Source organism: Theropithecus gelada, unplaced genomic scaffold (genome assembly GCF_003255815.1).
Source record: "Theropithecus gelada isolate Dixy unplaced genomic scaffold, Tgel_1.0 HiC_scaffold_16206, whole genome shotgun sequence".
Lineage (NCBI taxonomy): Eukaryota > Metazoa > Chordata > Mammalia > Primates > Cercopithecidae > Theropithecus > Theropithecus gelada.
The window spans coordinates 1-14,458 of NW_020257998.1; the positions used below are offsets into that span (position 1 = coordinate 1).

The following is a 14,458-nucleotide window of genomic DNA, read 5'->3' on the forward strand; positions in this document are numbered from 1 at the left end:
AAGATTTCTAGAAGTCCTCTGATAGGTCCATGGGGAAGGACAGGGTAAGTTCACAGCCAGATAGAGGTCTGTCTGAATGAAGTCAGTTGCCAGTGGTTCACTGAAAATGATGAGAAATTACAGTGTATATTAGATCCTTGGGCCTGGGAACATAGGTGAAACAGTGTCAGTCAGGAAGGTCTAAACAGATAGGGGGGCACATTTTGGGGGCAGAGCATCTGGCTGCATATCAAGTAGTCCCTGGTTCAAGACTATGTCACTTGTTGGCCCTTCCTTTCACTCTGCCCACATGTTTTCAATCACTCCGTCCTGTGTCATGTCCCAGTGACCACAGATTTCTCTGATTCTCCACTTCTCCACTTTTCCATGGATTGGATCCTGTCTTCTGGTTACTAACTTTTATCTGACACATCGTGGGATTCAGCGAATGGAGAGGAAAAGGAAAGGAAAAGGCAGTTCAACTCCTGCCTCAGAATGTTCAGTACAAAGAGGCCCTTTATCATGAATGTGGATTCTAGTCATGACTTGGTCATTAATCAGGTGTGTTTTGTTTGGGTATGATTTTAATTACCATCACTGTTTCCAGATCTGTACCACGGAAGGGAACAGATTAAACCAGTATCTCCAAACCATGAATTAGAATGGTGCAGGTTTTTCAGAAGCATACATGTTCCCTAGGTCCCTTCCCAGAGAGTCTGGCTTAGGAGTCCTCAAGTGGGGCCCAAGAACTTTTGCTTTTACCCAGCTCTGCCCCGCCCAGCCTCACCTCCAGCAGGTCTGCTGAACAACCAATTCTTCTGAGTCCCTTTGTTCTAGGCAAGTCTGAAGGATGTTCTGGCTGCAAACCTCAGTGATTTTAATGTCACTGCCTTCAGTCAGACACTGGAGAAGGAAGGATGCTGGTTGTTAAGTAGAGCTGGCAGGCACATATGGAGTAGGAAGGGGGTGTATCATGACAAAGCAAGTACCCATCTCATGATGGTGACAGGGTGTGGCCATACAGGTTTATAGTACTTATTAGGGACAGCTAGTCAGGTGGGGGTATAGCTCAGCGGTAGAGCATTTGACTGCAGATCAAGAGGTCCCTGGTTCAAATCCAGGTGCCCCCTCCCTGTTTTCAGTCACTGAACATGATAGGATGTTGTATTCCTAGCCTTTCTTCAACACATGCATTCATTCTGAAAAGCAGGAGAGAGAGGAGGCAGGTCAGGTCTTCACTAGAAAGCCTCCCCTGACACCGGAAGCTCTAGAGAAACCCAATTTCTTGAAGGCTAAGTCATTGTCCACAGGTCTGGGGAGAACTCTTTTTTTCTTACACATCTCAACCCTCTTCATTTGGGGAATTCACAATTGTATAAGTCTTGGTGGAAGACAGGATCCTGTCTCTGGTTAAGGGAAGTACGAGGTCCGATATGTCCTCTCCCTGAATGTTGGTGTGTGAATCAGGGTTCCTCAGAGAAAACAGAACCAATAGGGGCTTGTGTTTGTGTGTGCACATAGATTTTAAGAAACTGGATCATGCCATTGTGGGGGCTGGCAAGTGTCGTGTCTGCAGGGCATGGCAGCAATCTGGAGAAGCAGGGAAGAGTTGAGGTTGCAGCTCCAGCCTGAAGACAGCGTGGAGACAAAATTCCTTTCTTGGGGGACAACAGACATTTCCTCATTAGGTTTTCATTTGATCAGATGATGCCCACCCACATTTTGGAAGGTAATCTGCTTTACTCAAAGTCTGTAGATTGAATGTTAATCATACCTAAAAAATACTTTCACAGCAACATCCAGATTGCTATGGACAAACATCTGGCCACCATGGCCTAGCCAAGTTGACACATTTAAAGAAGAAAATTTGTTGAGGCAGACAGAGCCTCCCTCTACCACCCAAGCTGGAGTGCAGTGGCGCTATCTCCACTCACCACAGCCTTCATCTACTGGGCTCAAGGGATCCTCCCACCACAACCTCCTGAGTAGCTGGGACCGCAGGTACGCACCACGATGCCCAGCTAATTTTTGTATTTTTTGTAGAGATGGGATTCTGCCATGTTGCCCAGGCTGGTCTCAAACTTCTAAGCTTAAGCGATCCACATGCCTCAGCCTACCAAACTGCTGGAATTATAGGTATGAGCCACTGTGCCCTGCCAACACATAAAATTAACCAGCACCATTGGGAATGGCTTCAGTTGGGCTAATTATATTCCCCTAAACAAGACCATGAATGTAGATTAAATCCTACATAGAAACAGGGTGAATTTGGAATTCATTCTGGAGATGGCAGAGCTCTGGCAATGGCAGTAGGGCCAGAGGCTGCAGCCAGTGTCTGTTGTGGTAGCAGTGGCGGCTCCCTAGCCAGGGTGGGCTGAGGTCCTGCCTATTTGATGAGCCTGGCTCTGGGGGCTTCTCTGAACTGTATGAGCTCCTCGCCATCTTGTCAGCAATTGCCCTCTGTGTCTCCACTCACCTTAGATGACATCTTCTTTAGAGATCATAGTGCCCTTGCTGGTACCAGGGATGTATAATAAATGATTACAGAAACATGAAGGGAATGTGGATTGGGAATCTGGCCTCATTAAACTTGAAGGTAATGAAAATCTATGCAGTTTGAGGGGATAGAATCCAGAAGCCCATATCAGGCTGTAGAAAAGTTGAGTAACTTTTGCCTGCAGTTCCATCAGGACCAATTTCTAGTTCCCAGATTATAAGTGGCCTCTGGGCAGGATGACTGGTCCCACCAGTTTAAACAAAGCAAATAGCTCACGTGTCACCCTGTATGATCCATTCCACGTGGACTGAAGCTCCGCCTCCCGGATTCCCACCTTTCTCCTGCCTCAGCCTCCTGAGTAGCTGGGACTACAGGCACCCGTCACCACGCCCAGCTAATTTTTTGTATTTTTAGTAGAGACGGAGTTTCACCGTGTTAGCCGGGATGGTCTCTATCTTCTGACCTCGTGATCTGCCCGCCTCAGCCTCCCAAAGTGCTGGGATTACAGGCATGCGCCACTGCGCCCGGCCACAGGAGGCCAATTGTAAATGCATTTGAGATACTAGGAATTTCTTGCTATAATGTAGAAAGAATCCATAGGCTTTAGGGGGTAGGTAAGCTGGAGTGGATTTATCACACGTGACTTGCCCTGGCTTGAAAAATACGTAGGTGTGTGGAGCTTCTACATTCATAAAAAGAATTATGGTAGCTGTTCTCTGTAGACAGAAATGCTGGTGGGAGGGATGATAGCGGAAAGGGAGCCCCTGATTTCAGTGAGGCTAGGAGGATCCTAGGGTATCAGAGGCCAAGCACTGTGATACTTTACCGCGAAATGTTATTCCATGGTCTGTGCCACACAGGTCTTGGCTGTGACTCATCAGTGGTGAGGATTTTAGGCCTGAGAATGGGGAGCCATTGTGGTCCCCTGGATGTGTAGGCCTGAGCTACCACCATAACTGGCACAATGGAGGTTCCTGGCCTCTGACCCCGGTCTGAATCTGCTCAAAGAACCTGCCTGCCCTGATGACGAGAAAGCCAAGCTTGAGAAAAGAACTCTGCCACAATACCCAGTCATGGACTGTGGATCTTCCTGCCACATTTCCTCTAATAGGCCCTTCAGCCATTTGCCTGGACACTGCATTGAGGAGTGGAAAATATCCACATAATTTGGGACTATTGGTGGCTCTGCTGCATCTGTGAAGGTCCTGGAGGTTTGGTATTTTGGGGAACATCAGAATATTCCAGAAAGGACCACATCCTGCATCTTGCTTTGTTCAGCTACCACCACCATCAGAGGGGGCTTGAGAGACCACAGTTACTACCCATGGTGTGCTCCTCTCACCCAAAAGACTATAGACTGCAAGGTTTTCATCACATAATAATGAGACAAGCCTTAGAGGACAGACCAAAAGTTTCCAATCAGGGTACCCTTTACCTATTCTTATTTTTATTTACTGATTTTGGAATCTGACTCCAGCTTCCTTTTCCTTGCTGGAGCCCATGATCTGTATCTGTCTGCATGGAGGAGAGAGAAGAGGCTGATGGGATCAGGTCAGTCCTCTGGGAAGTCCCAGCTGACTTCCTCCATCATCTCACTCCCTGCCCACAGTCTCACAGAGCCTCCCAGAATCCTGCTCTTCCCTAGTCCTTGGTCTGGTTAGGCCAGGGTGTGAGTCTGCAGCAGCCCCAGATGGGAAATCCAGAACCTGAGGACACAGAGCCAAAGTCCAGGGTGCAGCACTCTAAGCTCAAAAATCTAGGCTCATTCGATTTCTCATGCCCATTGGAGGTGGGCATGAGACTGTGGCTGGTTCAGGTACTCCTGTGCCACAGTGGAAGCTGGGTGCTATGGAGAATACAGCAGGACTTAGAGACATGGCCCAGCCCTCTCTTGTGGATCACATGGATGTGCCTGGGGAGATTCTGGAGAACTCTACAAAAGTGCTGGAGTGGTATCCAGCGGGCTGCAGGAGACCGGTGTGCCCTACAAACTTTAAAGCCCATAAAATCACCTGAGGGTTATTGAGTCTGCACTTCAGAGATGCCATGGGTCAGAGATTAGATAGGCTGTGTCATTTTTTGCCCAGGGTGGGTTGGGAGGAGCTTATGACCTAGGACCCACTTTGGTGATTAAAAGTAGAACGGTGTAGGGGGCACCTGGATTTGAACCAGGGACCTCTTGATCTGCAATGAAATGCTCTACCCCTGAACTATACCCCCAGTCATAGGCAGATAGTGTAATTAACACCCTTTTGATGTGTCAGCACAGCACGAGCAAGACCCAGCTCTGCTGGATTGGATGTCTAAGCCGGTTCTGTTTCTCTGAATTCTGGGCTCACTCCTTTCACTGATACTTCTTTCTCCATCACTTCTGTGTGTACCTGGCTGAGAACACCCTGGTGGCCTTGTTGACCTTTGTAAATGGAGAGACCCTTCAAGTCATCCAGATAATTCTCTTAGACAGTATCAATTGTTGAGCATCATGTGAGGTGTGCTAGGCTGGGGACAGAACTGTAACTAGGTGATACCACCCTCCCCGGCACTGAAAGGAGACCAGAGCCTGTGTCTGGAGACTTGTGTTTGACATAGAATACTGTTCATGATAATTTGTCAAGTAAAAAGCAAATTGCTTTTGTAAAAAAAAAAAAAAAAAAAAAAAGATACTCAAAAAATAATACTTAGTCTTTTAAAAATGTGGCACATATTCATGGAATACTATGTAGCCATAAAAAAGAATGAGATCATTTCCTTTGGAGCAACATGGATGGACCTGCAGGGCGTTAACCTTAGCAACTAACACAAGAACAGAAAATCAAATAATGCATGTTCTCACAAGTGGGAAATAAATGATGACAACACATGGACACAGAGAGGGGAACACCACACACTGGCACCTACTTGAGGGTGGATGGTGGAAGGAGAGAAGATTGGAAAATAATATGTATGCATAGTACGTGGCTGATGAAATAATCTGTACACCAAACCTCCATGACATGAGTTTACCTATGTGACAAACCTGCACATGTACCCCTGAACCTAAAAAAAAAAAAAAAAAAAAGATGATTCTCTACAGAGTACCACTTGCAGGAATTTATCCTTCAAAAATATTCCTATAATTGCATATTATAGGAATAGATACTTCAGACACATGTATATGGAGATTCATGATAGCGGTTTTTTAATTCCTCACAGCAAAACACTGGGGACCATCTAAATATCCATTGGCAGTGAATTGGTTAAAACCAGGCTTTGTCTCCTACCCTGGAGTGGATGAGAAGAAGGTGAAGATGCACAAAGCAGAGGATGCTGAGGGGACTCTATACCTTCATCTTCTCAGTCAGGTAGAAAACAGGTCATCCAAAGAGAATAAAGGAGGTAGGCTGGGAATCATTACTTGGGAAGAAGGGCAAAGTGTGAACCAGGCATGGTGGGAAATGGAGAAGAGGTGAATTAGAAAGGAATAGAATTATTGCTCATTAGCAGAGAGGCACAGTAAGGAGAAAAGGTAAACATCAGAAGAGGTGTCATTAAAGGACTTTTCTGATTCTAAGATCTTGAAAGAGAATAGTTTGAGTGATGATCACATTTGGCTATGAATACTGAATGATTAAAGTAAAACCAGAAGCAGCAAACAAACGAGAAGCTTCCTTATCTGCCATTTAAAAGTCCACAGCTAGGTGGTCCAGGCATGGCTTTCCATAGGGTCAAGAACCCGAGTTTTTTCTAGCTGCCTGGCTGGCTTGGCTTTCATCCCAGCATGCCGTCACCCACATCAGCATCTCATCGACCTTCCAGGCAGCAGGAAGATGGAAAAGACAAGTCTTTCCTGTAAGTACACCCATCACTTTCACCTGCATCTCATTGACCAGCCTTGTGCCTGTGGCCTCACAGCTCCAAGAGGGTCTGGAAAATGCAGTTTTCCTTCCAGGAAGCTGTGTGCTCAGCTGATAAACAAGAAGCAGGGTAGAAGACACTGGTGGAAAACGCTGAATCTCTGTCTCACCACACACCTTGAGAGCTGCAGTGAGTAGAGTTTGTGAACATTTGTAGAGCCGTGAAGAAGGAAATCTCTTAGCATTGGGAGGCCTTAGCATTGGAAGCACATTGCCATGGTGTTTGACATTCCTGAGGACAAAAGGAGAGGGTGGAGAGGAAAATAGGATTGTTAGTCTGGTTCTAAAAATGTCCAATGTTTGTGTGTAAAATATCAGAGAAGACATGAATGGTGAGAGAGTAGTGGAAGGAGATGGCTTTGAGAGAGGAGAAGCGTGGAGGGATGGCAGAGGAGCTGGGGCTTAAAGACAGCATAGAGAATGAAGCTGAGAAGGTGACCCCACCCTCTGTTCTGGAAGTTGAAGGGGAGGGATGGCTTTAGGGGAAAGCTGACCTTCGAGTGTACAAGGATGGATAAAAAGGCAGACTTGCAGGGAAAGGTTAAGGTGGAAGAAGACTGTTTATAGAGTAGCTGGAGGGCTGGCGGTCTTGGGTGGAGGAACTGAAACAGTAATGAGGATACAGGAAGGAGGCTGCCCCAAGAGACCATTTCTACTAACAGAAGGCATTGGAGGGTAGGGACAGGAAAGGGGCAAGTACCCAAGTTCTAGGCCAATGTGCTAAGTGTGAAACTGGAACAGCAAAAGGTACTTCTTAAAAATGTAAGTGTTTGTAGGTACATAGTCGGTATATATATTGATAGGGTACATGAGCTATTGGGAAACAGGCATTTTATGTGAAATAAGCTCACTGTGGGGATTGGGGTGTCCATCCCCTATAGCATTTATCCTTTGAGTTACCAATGCCACTTTTTGGAGGGAAAAAAAATACTAAATAAAAAGTTCACATCTCTTGTTAAAAGGAATCCGCTTTAATGAATAAGAAATTATGAAACACATCACTGAAAATAAAAGAAGTTCTGTTTTTCAGGCCACTACATCTTATACTAGTAAGGAAAGTCACAGGATACAGAATATTTTTAACTCAGGGGAGTAGAGCAAAGCACCATTTGCTAAATGATCACATTAGCGCCTCAAGTGACACTACATTTGACCAGGCTCTGTCTTCAATGTTTGCTTCTCTGATGTGTTTTCCTGCCATTCAATGTAAAGATAGTAAGACTTTCCTGCTTTCAAGTAGTTTTATTACAAGAACTTGTTTTTAGCCTATCTAAAGTATAAACTTACATTGTTTACATAAATCTGAAGAATTATTAAATATATTTTAGGTAGTTTTTAAAAAGGTTCATGAAACATGATTAGTATAAGGGATACTAAAAATCATGAATTGTGCTTCTGAATTCTATGCTGTATAGCTGAACCTCCATGAATTTTAAGATTTATATCAAAAAAAAAAAGCTGTTTGTTCTCTAAAGCATAGAATACCATGACATCCTCTAGTTTTTGAGATGGTTGATATAATTCAGTGATCCCTTCTGCAGAAGTTTCCTTTTAAAGCTTAACTATGACGTAAAATTGCCTTTGATAATTGGAACATCTGAACACAACGTAGAACTTTACTTATACTTTAACATGTTGACATTTCATCTTCTGCAAGCTCTCTTGGCCTTATAAGGGCTTACACGTTGAGCTGTAGATCCTGGTGGTTTGTCTTGGAAATAGAAGACCAAACCACCCCAACCCAGAGAGAATGTCTAGATCAAGAAGAGGAAAAATTAAGACAACTAGGAAATGGTGAAACAGCATTTGTTCCTGGAAGATACTGTTCTGGTCCAGTTTTAAGTGCTGTCCACATAAGTGTTAAAGGAAAATCAGTCTTGGGGGCCCCAAATCACTCAGCTAAAGGGAAAGTCCAGCTGGAAACTGTTTAGGGCAAACCTGCCTCCCATTTTATTCAAAGTCACCCCTCTGATTATGAGATAAATCTGTATCAGACTGCCTCTTTTAGAGAAGCTCATCAGAAATGTAAAAGAATGCAACCTTTTGTCTCTTCTCTACCTATGACCTGGAAGCCCCCTCCCAGCTTCCAGTTGTCCCACCTTCGCCTGGCATTGTCCCACCTTTCCGAACGAACGAGTGTACATCTTACACATATTGATTGATAGCTCATGTGTCCCTAAAATGTATAAAACCAAGCTGTGCCCCTACCATCTTTGGAACAGGTTGTCAGGACCCCCTGAGGCAGTGTCACAGACATGCATCTGCGCCTTGGCAAAATACACTTTCCTAATTAACTGAGACCTTTCTCTAGATATTTGGGGTTCACCTAAGGATGCATAAGAAGAGGCAGAGTGGGAAGAAGGAGACTTGGGCTAAGGAGACTTCTTGGAAGCTCTGTTAAAGTGGGGTCTTGCCCTTAGCTACAGTCTAGAGCCTCCTGGGGAGCTTTTACCATGCCTGGGCCCCACCCTAGATGTTCTGATTTAATTGATCTTTGGTGGGGCCTGGGAAATCACACTTTTACAGGCTCTTCAAGTGATTCTAATTTATATCTGGGATTAAGAACCACACTTTCTACCCTCAGCATTTGCTGATTTCAGAAAAAATGAAACCTTTACCCTAGTGTCTAATAAGGAAGAAGTTAAAACGTAGGCACCCATTTAAAATGTTGTTATAAAGTAAAATGTTTATTTAGAAATAGAATGTTCGTCTTTTGGTACTGCAAGGAAAAATTTGCATTCAGACAAAAAGTATTCTCAATAAGGCAATTTTACTTTCTGTAGAAAGGGTCCTCTTTGCAGATGGAATAATGGCCAGAGCACACTTGAACAATGGAGGGAAGCAGTTTTTATCTTTTACGTAGCTTGTCTTTGCTACTGTGTTTTGTCTCTATTGGCTAGAGCTAGACTTTATAATTTAAACTGAACTTGATTGGCTTACGATTTAAAACTTTTTTAAATAGGTAAAAGTAATGGAGAAGAAAGGAAAAGAGGAAGTTGCTTGTGAAATATTAGAAAAGTAACAGCATTCTTAAATAAGGAAGGGGCATAGGCTGCAAGCTGGAACATGCTTGTAAGCATGTTTAGCACAAATATCTTGGTTAAAGTGCAAGAACATAGAATGTACTTATTCTTTTTTATCTAACCGCTACATAGAATTAGGCTTAATAAAGAGTTATTAGCACAAAGCAAGGAGGCTTGAAGGAAGTTGGTTTTTAAAAGAAACTATTATTTTTAACACTTATGATTTATTCTTTAATAAGGAGGGAAACTTTGAAGAGGAAACTTTTTACTTTCTACAGTTCGCGCCTCTTGATTTTATAGTTTTTTTTCCTCTTTAAACTCTCTTAACATGTCTTGGCTTAGCTGTTTTGCTTGAGTTTTTAAAAGAAAAAGTTTTTTTGGTTGATGAAATGCCAGGGTAAAAGAATAGTTAATTGAACTAGCACAAGTACTGCTCTAATTATTTGGCAGGGTGTCTAGTAAAGGTGTTCTACAATACTGCTATACATCTGCTTCGGGATGAATAAGGGCATACTGATGAGTCAGCTCGTGGAAGTGCTTGACCTCACTGCATCCTGTTTAGTCTCTAAGGAATGCCAAATTATTCTCTTGTTGTTGGAGACACGAGGTAAAATTGGTCTTGGAAGATGGAGACTGGATGGCCCTCGGCGGCTGACCCACAGGGTACTGCACTTCAGGAAATAGCAGAGAGAGAGTTTGGCACAGTTCACTATCCCAAGCTGTAGGATTTTGAAAAGGAGCCACCATGCAGTCCATGTCTTGTTGTAGAGGACCATCTGAGTGGAAAGGGGACAACCTGGGCCTTTGGCCTACCATGCACACAAGCATGACAATTGTTTTTATTTAGAGTGCAGATGGAATATTTAGTCTATTTTAGCCAGGCATTTATATCTTGATACCCTGTTTTAATTGCTGTGGTTTGATTTAGATTTTCTTTTACTATAGAGACTTTGGTTTTATCACTGTGTTTGGGAGGAGTGATGATGGAGAAGTTGAACTAGCAATAAAGTGCATTTCAAAATTTTCTGTAGGACTTTTTTTTTTTTTTTTGAAATGTCGGCTCTTATACTATAAATCCTTACAGGAACTCATTATGTCTTCCCAATCTGAGGAAGTCCAAGAGGGACGAAGATATTTTTTTTGAAGTAGTAAGCTGTCTTTGGTTATGTAAATCTCTATAAGGTATAACTAAACCGGCATCAAAAGTAATAACTTGAGGTGAGTTAGATCTAGTTACATTAATAATAAGATGGGGAGTAAAGGGAAGAAAGGAAAAAGAAAAGATAGATTGAGTTTTTCTTAGCTTTAATTTGATAGGGCTTGACCTTGGAACAATGGCTCATGATTCCGACGGTGATGATGCTTTCTTGACTTGGGTGTGTTGTGTCCATCTTTTTTCTGCTGTGCAAATGGCAGTCTCAGTGGTTAGCAGCATGAGGTAGGGTCCTCCCCAGGCTGGCTTGAGTTTTTTTTTTTTTTTTTTTTTTAATCTTTTGATGATGACATGGTCTCCAGGCTGGTGCAGGTTTACCAGAAATTTTAGGGGTGGTACTTGTGTTAAAAGACTTTTAGTTCTGAGGGAAGGGAAACATAGAAGATAAACTAAGTATATAATTTCTGAACAACTGATTTTTTTTTGTTGTTTTAAATGTGGGGACATTAGTAGTGGAATATAAGTAAGGCAATTTATAGGTGTCTCTTTGATTTTATCATCTCTAGTGCCTTTTTGCTGAGAAATTTTCTTTTTTTATTTTTACTTATGTTGTCTCTGAGGGACTCTCTGGGGCTCCTTATTTTGTCAGAACTCTGCGTATCTTGGGGCCCAAGACCCCACGGTGACACCCCTTGCTCCATCCCTGCTCAGCGTTGCCTAGGGGGTGCAACAGCCCTGCCCCCCTTAAGGTCTCGACCTCCCTGTGGCCTTCACTGCTCCTGTGCGTTGCAGCTTTGGGTATGAGGGGCTTTGTGAGTCACCCAGCCGCCTTCAGACTTTGCTCCTGCCTGAGTCCTCGCTGTCTGGCCCCTGGCCTTGGGCAGGGCTGCGCTGTCTAACGGCCACTTGTCCCCCTCCCCTGTACAGGAAGTGTCTGTTCAAGGTTAGGTCCCCTCATCAACTTGTGCTGCAGCCTCTCTAGGAGCCACTGGAGGTGGAAACTTGTTATTAACTTTGTGCTGGAGGGCCCTTAATGGGTTTTTTGATGTAGATGGAGCAAGATTTCCTTTATAAGGGGTTTGGATAATGTTTCTCTTTGGTTTAATAATATTTATTTTCTTTTTGAATTTTCATTAGCACCTATTTTTTTAACCTTTTAATGTAGGTAAAAATCCATGTGTTTTTGCCTCTTTATAATTCTTTTAGTAAAAGTATGTTTTACTTTCCTTACATACTTTGCACATAAACTGTTTCTTTAATAGTTTTACATTTAGGATGCCTAATTTTAAATTATACAATATTTCTTGCATGAATTCCCTATTATAACATTTTTTACGACTTCCATAGACCATCTTTGACATGCCTCAACTTTCTGACTTCTTTTTACACTATTTCTTTCCCCAGTCACACCTTCTGTGTCTTTCTCTAATCTCTTCTCTTTCAGCCTCTCTATCACTTATTCTCTCCCTCTGTCTCTCTTTCTCATTTGCTCGCTCTCTCTCTCTCTTTCTCTGTCATCCCATTTCCTTTTTCTTTTCTACTTAGTCTTTTGGGCTGGGTGGGATTTGCATGGCCGCAGTCTGGGCCCGGGCCGCCGCTGGCCCAGAGGCTCAGCAGATGCCTGGCATAAATTGCACAAGTCATTAACGCTGGGCTAGAGGGTGCCTTTGTCTTTTCTCCTTACCTTCACATCCACAGCCCTTACATACTTCCTTTGACTTTCTCCTTTAAAGTACTAACTTTGCTTTCTTTCTCTTTGCATTTCTGAGTTCCCTGTCTTTCTTCTTTCACCTCTTCTAGAAAACTTTAAAATTTTGCCAAAAGATTTTTGCTTTCTGTCTCTGCCTTTCTCTTTCTCTCTCTGCTGGTCTTTTCATGCCTCTGCCAGCCACCCACGCTGCTGTTCTCCCCTCTCCTTCCCCTCCTGCTATGGAGTGGCCAGTGGGAGTGGAGCTTAGCCTCTTTCTTCCCCTGAGAAGATGGGAAAGGGAAGTTCTGAATATGTTTTCCTACTACCAGAGGTTTGTGTGAGGTTCAGTCTCCCCCGATGGAGATTTTTCACCTCTTTTTAACCTCCAAGACACCCCGACTAAGGAATACTTCACTCACATCCTGCAGCTTTTCTTTCCTTAGTCCTAACTAAGGAATGCTTTATCGCCCGTGTGGTTTCTCTTTCCGTGGTATATCTTAACCAGGGAATGCTTCACTGCCCTGCGGCTTTTCTTTCCTTGGTCTTGACCACCAATGAAATACTTTACCAGCTCTTCTGGTGTTTCCTTCCTTGGCTCATGCATGAGGTTTCCTGGTCCACGTGATATGTGAAGATCTTTTACTCTAGGTCGCCGGCTGGTTTCTTTCTGCCTTGCTGAGAGTCCAGGTTTATTCGTTGCACCGGGTGTGACTTGATTCCTTACCCCTGAGGCCCCTGCAATGAGGCAGTGGGGCACGTCTTCATGAGAGAGGAGGAGAATGTATCCCTGTACGGGCCACCATTGTGTTATAAGTAAAATGTTTATTTAGAAATAAAATGTTTGGTTTTTGGTACTGCAAGGAAAAATTTGCATTTAGACAAAAAGTTTTCTCAGCAAGGCAATTTTACTTTCTGTAGAAAGTGTGGGTGCTCTTCGCAGATGGAATAATGGTCAGAATACACTTGAACAATGGAGGGAAACAATTTTTATCTTTTATGTAGCTTGTCTTTACTACTATGTTTTGTCTCTATTGGCTGGAGCTAGACTTTATAATTTAAACTAAACTTGATTGGCTAACAATTTAAAACCTTTTTAAATAGGTAAAAGTAATGGAGAAGAAAGGAAAAGAGGAAGTTGCTTATGAAAAGATTTAGAAAAGTAATAACATTCTTTAATGAGGAAGGGACATAGGATGTGAGCTAGAACGTGCTTGTAAGCATGTTTAGCACAAATATCTTGGTTAAAGTACAAAACAGAATATACTTATTCTTTTATATGTAACAGCTACATAAGATAAGGCTTAATAAAGAGTTATTGGCACAAAGCAAAGAGGCTTGAAAGAAGTTAGTTTTTAAAAGAAACTATTACTTTTAACACTTACGATTTATTATTTAATAAGAAGAGAAACTTTGAAAACAAAACTTTTTACTTTCTACAAATGTCAAAATAGAAAATGCGGAGGGGGTGTCTGGAATTGAACTGGGGGCCTCTTGGTCTGCAGTCCAGTGCTCCACCCCTGAGCTACACCCCCTCCTGCTGTTATGAGGGTCAATTAATATCTTTGACTTGTGCAGTCATACCCAGATGACCTATGTGTTGCCACTTCACAATGGAAGCTCCTAGGAGCTGCCAGGCCTACCTCAGTGAAAACTCATTGACCTTGTGCATAACAAGAGGCAGTGCCCCCTTGTAAAATACTCTGGATCTTGTGTCTTCCCTGCCTTGAGTCCTTGGTTGCGGGCAGCAACCTGGAAAAGCACTGCCAGTGGCTGCTAGAATGGCCTTCAGAGTCAACCTCCAGTACCTCTTACGGTGGGCATGTACAAGAGAAACTGTGTGACTGAGATGTCTGTCCTAACATACTTAATGACAGAGTTGGGCCTGGCTCTCCTAGCTCAGTATTCCATTCAGGGCAGATTCAACACAACTGCAGTCTAGGACAAAAGATGATTCTTCCAACTTTTACTTCTTCAGTTAATACAGATGGAGAATGATAGAGAAGGAGCAACTCTAAGAAATAGTGAGAAATAGGTAGCTGAGTAGATTTCAGAATCCCCAAAAGCATTAGTAGGGCCAATGTTACCATAGTTTCATGACCAAAAAGTGTTGCTAGAGAACAACCCCACTTGGTCTCATTTTTTTTTCTTAAGCGACAGGGTATTTTTCTGTCATCCAGGCTGCAGTGCAGTGAAACAATCATAGCTTACTGCAGCCTCTAACTC

At 43.2% G+C, this 14,458-nt stretch overlaps 1 non-coding gene across 1 annotated transcript; it reads left to right on the forward strand.

The window, feature by feature from the left end:
* The first annotated feature begins 1,037 nt into the window (after positions 1-1,037).
* On the forward strand, positions 1,038-1,109 carry TRNAC-GCA. The gene has a single exon. It is a non-coding gene; the product is annotated as a tRNA-Cys (tRNA).
* Positions 1,110-14,458: the final 13,349 nt, after the last annotated feature.